Genomic DNA, 9,766 nt, shown 5'->3' on the forward strand with positions numbered 1-9,766 from the left:
CACTGATTCTTATTAAAGGGTTAGTTCACCCAAAAATGAGAATTAGCCCATGATTTACTCATCTTACACGTGTATATGACTCTTCTTTCAGACGAATACAATCAGAGTTACATTAAAAAATCTACTGGCTCTTCCAGCGCGTGCGCTTCAGGCTACTTCCGCTCACACTAGCGTTATCAATCGTTTTCCAAAAGTTTCTTGTCCACACTGAAACACCGGCTAAATTCACCTCACTGTGCATGTGTTAAACCTCATAAGCTCACCAAGATGACAGACAGAACAAGAAATGATCAGTTTATGTGTGATAAACTGATAATGTCTTGTTCTGTCTGTCATCTCGGTGAGCTTTTCTTCTTTCTTCTGGCAGGATCATTTTATTAAGCAAAATAACTCCCCTTTCACTGATGCCTCCAGGATCGCACTCACTCACTCAATTATATGTTTGGTCTAAAACGCAACTGCTTTGCCACAGGACCGCAATTGCGAGTACATTTTGTGTCATCTTCGCAGGACTGTGATATGAAGAGTGCGTGAAGTAAAATTTTGTATGCATAGCACATAACGGGCACAATAGCTGTATAAACATGAATACCTATTGGTGCAATATGCGTCACGTGACCAAGGCCGGATTAACATAAGGGCTAGGTGGGGCTGAAGCCCAATGGCCCGAGCACGGAGGGGGCCCTTGATTGGCAGAGGAAATGATTGACAGTCGATCGGGAGCACCTAAACTTTTCCTGGTGGGCCGCTCGCCAAACCCCAGCACGCCCCACATATCAAGCACTGTTATTTAGGCTACTGGAGTGATGCAAGTGCTTGGAACATCAAAAGCCAGGAGAAGAAACGGTGCTACCTGATTAAATGAGAGCAGCTGGATCGTCTCACGCACAGCGCTGACGGACTCGTTCGTCGCTTTCGCCACTCTATTGAAGTCATAACGGGCGCCAGGCAGTCGCTTTATCCATTTGAATTTGATACAAGCACATCATGTGTACAGTAAAGGCTCTGTGGCGAAACTAGCTGAACCAGACTGAAGAGCTCCGACCATGTAAACTGAAGTGTTGAGGTAAACTAGGCTGCCTACATGAGGTCCCGAGGTCCGTATTTTTCCGAGGTGTACATAATAATTGTTGTGAAATAATTGACTAATAGAGTATTAACACTAATGTTAGAAATGTTAAACAATGAAAAGGCTATCAGCCAGAGCTCAGCTTTAGGAGGGGAAGAGACAGGGCAAGAGAAGGAGACTGAGAGAAAAAAGAGTGAAATGAGAGAGTGAGGAGAGAGCAGGTATGACAGATAATCTACTGACAACTAACATGGTTTTGAAGGTTTTTTTTTTTTTTTTTAGCCTTTTAACATCTTAAAATGCACATATAGATCAGAGAAATCAAAATTTTCTTGGCGGACCATGCCCTGTTCAATTTATGGAAAAATTGTTGAAAGTTCCCCTGCCGATGGAAAGACTAACGCGACCAGGTCCGCTCGTCATGACGTCACGAACGCAACTTGAGTTTCGCTTTCAACATTCAACACTTTTCCACAGAAGGCGGTCGGCCGAAAGTTTACTTTATAAAGTTTTAAATATGGATATTTTCGTCGATTCGCTTCAGAAGGCCTTTATTAACAGCCCGAAGCCGCGTGGAGCAGTTATATGATGGACAGATGCACTTTTTATGGACTTCAAAAACAGAGCAACTATTACTGCCATTATAAAGCTTGGATTAGCCTGGACTTTTGTAATATAACTCCGATTTTATTCGTCTGAAAGAAGAATGTCATATACACCTAGGATGACTTGAGGGTGAGTAAATCATGGGCTAATTTTCATTTTTGGGTGAACTATCCCTTTAAGGCAGTTGCATGTTCAACAGTTGTTTTCTTTGGCCTCATATCTGGAGTTAATGCATTTATGCTGTTAATGTGTTGCCTGGAATATTTATATAGGCCTACTTAATATTAAAATGGAATATTCAGACAGTATATACTCATTGTATCTGTGCTTTTGAATTATTTCTGTGGTAGAAAACGTTGTGGCACCAAGATCGGCTACTATGGGGGCCCTTGGGTTTGTTATAGCCCCAGGGCCCTACATGTTCTTAATCCGGGCCTGCACGACTAAACATGTGTCATTGTTTTCAAATAGCTCCATTTTCATAGTCCACACTATGATGCGAAGACGTCCTCTTTGTTAAAACGCCGTCTCAGTGTGGACGGAAGGCCAAAACAGAGAGAAAAATATACGTTTTCAAAGGAAAAAACGTATTTTAGTGTGGACATGGCCTCAGATGATCAATGCAATCCGCCACAGTTCTAATCGCAAGAAAGCGTGTCAAAATGACAATTCCCAAATTGTAAATGTTTAGCTAATCTAAAAATGTAAATTCTGCATTTGCTCACTCTTGTGTTGTTTTCGCGCGTTGTTAACTACAGTATGTGCGTCGTGGTAAATCTGCTGATCATATAAAGCCACTGTGTCTCTTCAGAAGACTGGGATTTGGATTAGACACTCGATTAGGTATTTTTACGATGCTTTTTTTTTATCTTTGAAGTTTGAGAGGAATGGACTTTAAAGGGAGGGACAGAAATCCCTCAGGTTTTATAAAGAATATCTTAATTTGTGTTTAGAAGTTAAACGTACCTCATGTCGTTTCATGAAGACAGAGTTTACATTTGTGGGTGAATTATACCTTATAAATACAGCAAGTTGAGCCTTGGATAAAACAAATCTATCGACACATATCGTCACATTTTTATATCGCGATATATCGATTAACGATATATATCGTTACACCACTAATGAATATCAATAGAGTCCATTGGGCACGCATGATTCTGTCAGAGTTCAGATCTGGGATCAGTCGTGGGTTTTCCTCTACAGAAGTCGCTGTAGTCCAGCTTCACACTCGGCTATGAATCTAACAGCAGGATTAGAGTGTGTTTGAACAGCAGGGTTAGATATCAGCCGGGCCTTCACAGTTTGCTCTGACTGGAACCTCCATTTCCTCTAAAGACGCCCAGCAGAGTTTTCCACTGTTTGCTGGTTTTACTTCTTGAGCAAGCGGAAAGAACCTGACTTAATATAATATGTGTGTGTGTGTGTGGCATGGCAGAATATGCTTTTAGACCTCAAAGGATGCTCTTGTGGTTGCTCTCTGAAGATTTAAACGGTTCATTTAAGCATCAGCTTTGCCTCAGATGGTTCTCCTGAAGTTCCTTAGAAGAGAAATAGTGTATAGTTGTCATAGAATAAGAGAATAGACCGTCGAAATTGTGGAGCAGCTCAGATTAATTGCTTGTTTAAAAAGTTCTTATTGAGATCTGTGTCTGTTGATTGCAGACTTCTTTATTTAATATCATTGCTGTCTGTGAGGAACAAGTTTAGTAGGGTAAATGGTGTGTGCTCGGGCTCTTTTTGCACCGTGTTTGAATGTAATTTACAGGCTATAAACTTCATATGATTCTGCAGTTCTGTGCCGTATTGATCCGTGCTGTAGTGTAATGTATCGATCTGTGCGCATGCCGGCAGTTCTGTATCAGTAGAATCTGCAGAGCTTTCTGTTCTGTGTAAAACTCTGGATTGTAAACTATGTTGCAAGAAAAGACTACAGTATGTTATTGTGTTGCTGAGTACAGCAGTATTGTTTGATAGAAGCCTCTGATTGGTTCTCTGTTCACTGGGGCGTGGCCAAACCCTGATCCATTAGTATTACAACCAACTTTGAATACAAAACAAAGAGAAATATATATATTTTTTGCTTGTCAAGGGGAAATTTGTTTAGTAGGTGAGAAACATGCACATTTTCTCAAAAGTGGGATCGTTTTTGTTCTATGATAATTAAAGGGATAGGTCACCCAAAAATGAAAATTGTCGTTAGTTATTCACCCTCATGTCATTCCAAACGAAAGACTTTCGTTCATCTTCAGAACACAAATGAAGATCTTTTTGATGAAATCTGAGAGATTTCTGTCCCTCCATTGACAGCTACCATAAAGAGATCATAAAACTAATCCATATGAATTTGAGCGGTTTAGTCCAAATTTTCTGAAGAGACTCGATCGCTTTATCGATTCTTCAATTAAATTTATATATATTTGAGTCTTATTTTAATATTAAATATCCCATTTCCCTATTTACGTCATATTACAGAAATGAATACTATTTTGCATTTTAAAAGTTCTCGTGTTAAACCAAACCTCTATGATTTTCTTTCTTTCGTATTTTGAAAGAGGCGTTTTATGAAGAATGCTGCTCTTTCTTTACAAAGAAGAACGACTTCTTTCGTTTCAAACATGGCAACAAACAAAAAAACACCATACAACAACTTAAAAGTATGATTTACTGATAATCAGGGCTTGACTTTAACGGTGAGGTGTGTAGTATTGACAGGTTGAAATGGGTACTGCGGTCCAAATTCTAAATATTAGAGAGCGTTGTTTCCTGCCCCCTCCTCCCACAACTTGAGGACACACTACAGGAGCAAAATTAAAGACACACTGCAAGTTGATGAGCTGATTTTTCCGTGTTTTAATATGCTCTCGTTCATAGAGATTTTAGATAGATGCTGAGGCTTTTTAGGTCGGGTAGAATCTGCGATCTCTGACCCAGTTTGTTTGCTGGCTTCCATGGTAACATTTCCTCCAACTGGCAACCTGTGGTGTTGAAATGCTATTGGATAAACTGGCGGTGTGTGTCATTGCACAGACCAAAACAAAAACAGACATTCCCACACACATTTCAAAGTAGAATAACTGTCTGTAGCTGTAGAAACAAGTAGGTGAATTTAGCATGTTTCCTACATATCTGCAAACATATTATGATATTTTTATGTAAAGTGAAAAACGTACATACAGCACCTTTTAACTTTTATGCTCACTAGTCACAATGGCTAGTGGTTTTCCAAAGTTACTCGCCACTCAGCATTTTCACTGGCCACAATTTTGACATTGATACCATGAGGAAAAACTGCCATATAGATATTTATAGTATGATCTCATAATTTGTCAGCAGGTTTATTAGGCTGCTGTCACTTTAAGAGCTGACGCATGGATCCATTATGTAGCGTTCACACCGGACGTGAATAATTTGTGCTATTCGCGCGAAGTTGGACGCTTGAACATTTTGAGTTTACTCGCTTCATTCGCGCGTGACATTCACTTCACAAAAGATGCGAATTCGCGTCATGGGAGGGGCTTCTGCCAGCCGGCTCGTCTCATTGAGAAATGGCTGACATGGGCTATGTTTACATGTCTTTTTTGTTAAAATCTACTGTTAATGCGTGACAACGTAGTTTTAAGACTTTTTAGGCGATAATGTAGTTGTTTAAAGCTCAAATCTGTGGTTTATTTATAAAAAGAGCGCCTATTGAACATTTTATCTGGCGTTTTCGGAGTTGTGAGCTCCAGTGGATCAGCGGCGCTCATTAACCCCGACGAGGGCAGCCTTTCCTCGGCTAGTCCTTCTGCGGCTGGCTCTGATGTCTCTGTGGCGTCTCCAGCTATAATTCGTCTTTTGTAGATGTAACGGCCGATCTTTGGTCTCATGGATCTATAATTTGTTCCCTGGTAAATCGTTTAGGCTGAGGTCAAAGTGAAGTTTCATAACTTTTTTATTTTGAGGCTATTTAACTTTGCATTACCGTTGTAGCCGACTAGCACTGACTTTGAATGTTTGACTGAATTGTTTTCTTTATTTCATGTATAGCTTATTATACCTTTTACTTATAATTTTGTATTATTGATCATACATATACTTGCATTTAACAAAAAGAGACTGGGTTGTGTTTCATGTCATTTAATGTTATCACAGTGATAATCATATTGTCTGAACCAGATATTAATATACAGATTTTCTCCTCATTTAATATCAACTCGCGTTCAACTCGGGTGATTCGCGCGAATCGCGTTATTTGCGCCCCCTCATTCGCGCGAATCGCACCGAAGAATGTCTATTTGCGTCTTTGCATTGACTTAACATGTAAATCACTCGCGCGAGCGAATGAATTGCGTCATTTGCGTCCGGTGTGAATGCACCATTACACCATTACACTGTTACACATGTGTTTTCTTTCTCAACTGTTTACGTTCACTTAAGACCTAACCGACTGTGTTTACGTGAATACTCACCAAGACCAGCATTTTGACATTATTGTGTGTGTATTTGACCGTTTAAACGCAATAAGCAGCGAAAAATAACTAAATTTAGTTAGGGCTGGGCGATAAAACGATAACGATATGTATCGCGATAGATACGTAATCGATATCAATAAAAAATTTGTTCGATCGTTTTTTTTTTTTTGTGTGTCGGAAACCAGAGGTTTGGTTGCATGAACAAAGGCACTCAATCTCTGGTAACCAAGCAACGTAGGGAGTGACAGGCTAACAGCCAATCATGTAACTGTATCACGTTTGGTTGCGCCATATCATTGTCTCGTGTTGGATTCATTCTTCAGTCACAGAACCGGCGTGGAGTGATACGTGGAAAATGAGTGCAGCAGCGAGCGAGGAAATTGTTGATGAAACAGGAAAACAAGTCAGCTCGCCAGTATTGATTTTATAAGTGTGACCGTAGTCAGACCAATGTCGTCTGCAAATTATGCAAGACTGGTAATACCACAAACTGGTTCTACCACCTTAAGCCTGGTTTATGCTTTCGTCTGGCTCCGCTGACAGCGCGCGCCTCGTTGGTTTGGGGACGTGTTTATACTCGACGCGCTCACCGTTGTGCTTTTCTTGACTTTGGCTGAATCCGAAATCGCCCCCTAAACCCTCAATCACTATTCCCCAGAGGTGGGACAAAGTCATTGTTATGCAAGTCACAAGTAAGTCTCAAGTCTTTGCCCTCGAGTCCCAAGTCAAGTCGAGTCAAAGATGAGGCAAGTCCAGAGTCGAGTCAAAAGTCAAAGCCAGCAAGTCTCAAGTCGAGTCCAAAGTCCTACCATTTTAGTTTCTGTATGTCTGTTAGATTTGTATTTATTAAAACCTATTTTTATACAATGACATTAATCAAATACAGTAAAAAACAGAAAATTTAAATTATCACAAAAAATGCTTGTATTTCAACAGCATATTGCACTAGAACAATGCACAGCAGCTTCAGTCCTGTATTGTATTGACCTCATATTGCAAAACAGTTTAACTTTCAAATAGACATGGGTCCTTTTAGGGCTAACTTAAACATGTCATCAATAAAATCCTCACTCCTCAAAATTATCACTTCTGAAAAACTGGACAAACATGATTTGAGAGAGAGAGAGAGAGAGAGAGAGAGCCCGCAAACTATCCAAATATACAATATTCAAATGTAGTCTAAACCTCAAACTGAATGTCAAAGTGCAAAATCGCTACAAATGTCATGTCAGATCAATGCAAGAACCAAATATAAGCAACTTTGATACACAGGAGCAAGACAAAAATTGCCGGTAAAGACGTGAATCATGCGCTGCTTGCGTGAACATTGTGCACTTCATTCTGAAACCTGCGCGACCTATTTAATTTGATCAGAGCCTTTGCCGTGGGATAAGTGCACGAAACTATATCACAATATTGTTTCTGTTCAATTGACAGATGCTTTGCCAGTGCAATGAAGCAAACTCCACAATAGTGATCTTTCAGGTTCAGGTTTCAAATTGGTGGGACAGATTACACTATGGCGAATATATATATATATATGAGCAGGATAATCAATTTAAAAGACTATTATTCACCTAGCTGTTGAAGTCTTCGATGCAGACAGCGTTTTAATCTTTTGTTGGTAGGCTATAAATCAAGTGTAACCTTTACTAGACGATTCGTGTGAAGTTTTCAACCCACTCCTGTACGTCCTTTACATAATCATCAGACGATCTCTTCTCTGTGAACCGCAAAGCCTCAAGATGAGCGATGAAACAATAGATGCCGGTAACGTGTGATTTTAGTATGTGATCAAATAAGAAGAAAACACTGAGCTGCTTCAATGCATTACATGCTCGTCAAAACACAAAACCGAATGTAGCTTTTGGTCGCGCTACACCGCTACTTGCTGGAAAAAGTAGTTAGCTACTGGAAAAGCTACATTGTTTTAAAAGCAACTGAGCTACTGAATAATGTAGTTAAGTTAGTAGCTTAGCTACTTGTAGTTAACTACTCCCCAACACTGCGTGGGACTACAGTGATTGGATGTCGTGACTCGTGCAGGCAGCGCGCGTGTGAAAAAATTTTCCCCCAGGTTTTCATGGGAAGTAGCAAGTCTTCTCGAGTCAAAAGGCGCAAGTCCAAGTGAAGTCATGAGTCATTGATGTTAAAGTCCAAGTCGAGTTGCAAGTCTTTGATGACTTCAGACTCGACTCGACAAAATGTACAAATTCATGACTCGAGTCCAAGTCACATGACTCGAGTCCACACCTCTGCTATTCCCCCTATTTAGTCCACTGGTACAGTTCACTTGAAGGAGTGAATGAAAACGAGTGTGTGAATTCGGACGGCTGCTGTGTGTACATCGGCTGTACACTCGTTATTGCGGTGCAAAGGGGAATAGAAGTGGAATGTCCACTGTGGTTTCGGACACAGACGGACTCAAATAATGCCCTATTTAAGTTTATAGGGGGCGATTTCGGATTCAGCCTTTGAATCTACACGGAGAGGTAATGTTACTCTGCATCAGTGCCTTATGATAAAGCATCTAAACGTAACCGTTACAAAGAAATAACGGAGGCACTGCACCTTAATGTGAAGAGATAATTAAGTGTTCATTGTGATTTTAGACTTGTGTTTATATTTGAATTATTTGAGTGTTTTCCATGGTTGTGTTGACATTTCTGCCTTTGTAACTGAGGGGATTATAATCAGAGGAAGGTTACGTTTAAAATTAAATGTAAAATAAAATTATCCTGGTCCTTATTTTAAATAGGTCATAAAAATATCAATAATTATCAATATCGACCGATATATGAAACACTTATATCGTGATACAGTTTTCAGCCATATTGCCCAGCCCTATACATTTAGTGCTGAGAGGCGGCTTTATGTGTGTGTGAGCACAAAATCAGCGGGAATGAGTAAAATAATGCGCAATCCCACAGCGAAATTCAAGCCCTGAAGCACCAACAATATTCATCCAGAGCAAATGAAGCGAGTGAGTGAGAGGAGGCGGGTTTGTGTGTCGTGTGTCTATCCTGAGGAAAATGAGTATTGGAAGCATTTTAGATATTTCAGTATCGATATGTATCGAAAACTACATTGCACTTAGTTTATTATTTCAGATGCCTACAGTTGAAAAATGTATATATTATATATAAAATCAACCCACCAAAGTGAGAGTTAATGTCAAGCCCTGCTGGTAATCATTCTCTGTGTGTGTTTGGAGCAACATGAGGGTGTCTATTTGACTACTATCCCTTTTGCAGCGATCCTACTGTATTAAAAGTGATTTCTGTCCTCTTCTTCCCCATCATGCACCATTACACAGTTTTTTCACTCCGGAATACGAGCCAGTGGAAGAAATCTGACAGAAAACAGGAAGTTTGACTTGAGGTTTTGGGAGGGAAATGTTCCGCCTGGTCTTTCAACTCTGTTTAAAGAGTTCGACACGTGTGTAGTTCACACATTCGATGGTTCCTCACCTCTCTCTGGCCTTCAGGGAAAACTCGTCTTAAAACACAAGCGTTCTCTCTTTATTCTCAAACAAAACTCTGTCTCTTTTCATTTCTCCAGTCGTCAGGTGCTTTCTCCGAGAAGTCTGTGAGATCTGGCCTCTGAAGCTGTATCAGTGGCTCCATATGCTGCTGGC

General features: G+C 40.1%; 1 protein-coding gene across 1 annotated transcript in view; it reads left to right on the top strand.

The window, feature by feature from the left end:
- Positions 1 to 9,766, top strand: part of neo1b (neogenin 1b) — a gene marked incomplete at its 5' end in the record, with an annotated part of 223,526 nt that overhangs the window by 78,100 nt on the left and 135,660 nt on the right. The gene's annotated exons all lie outside the window — the stretch shown is intronic.

This window comes from Gobio gobio (assembly GCF_949357685.1).
Source record: "Gobio gobio genome assembly, chromosome: 25".
Classification (NCBI taxonomy): Eukaryota; Metazoa; Chordata; class Actinopteri; order Cypriniformes; family Gobionidae; genus Gobio; species Gobio gobio.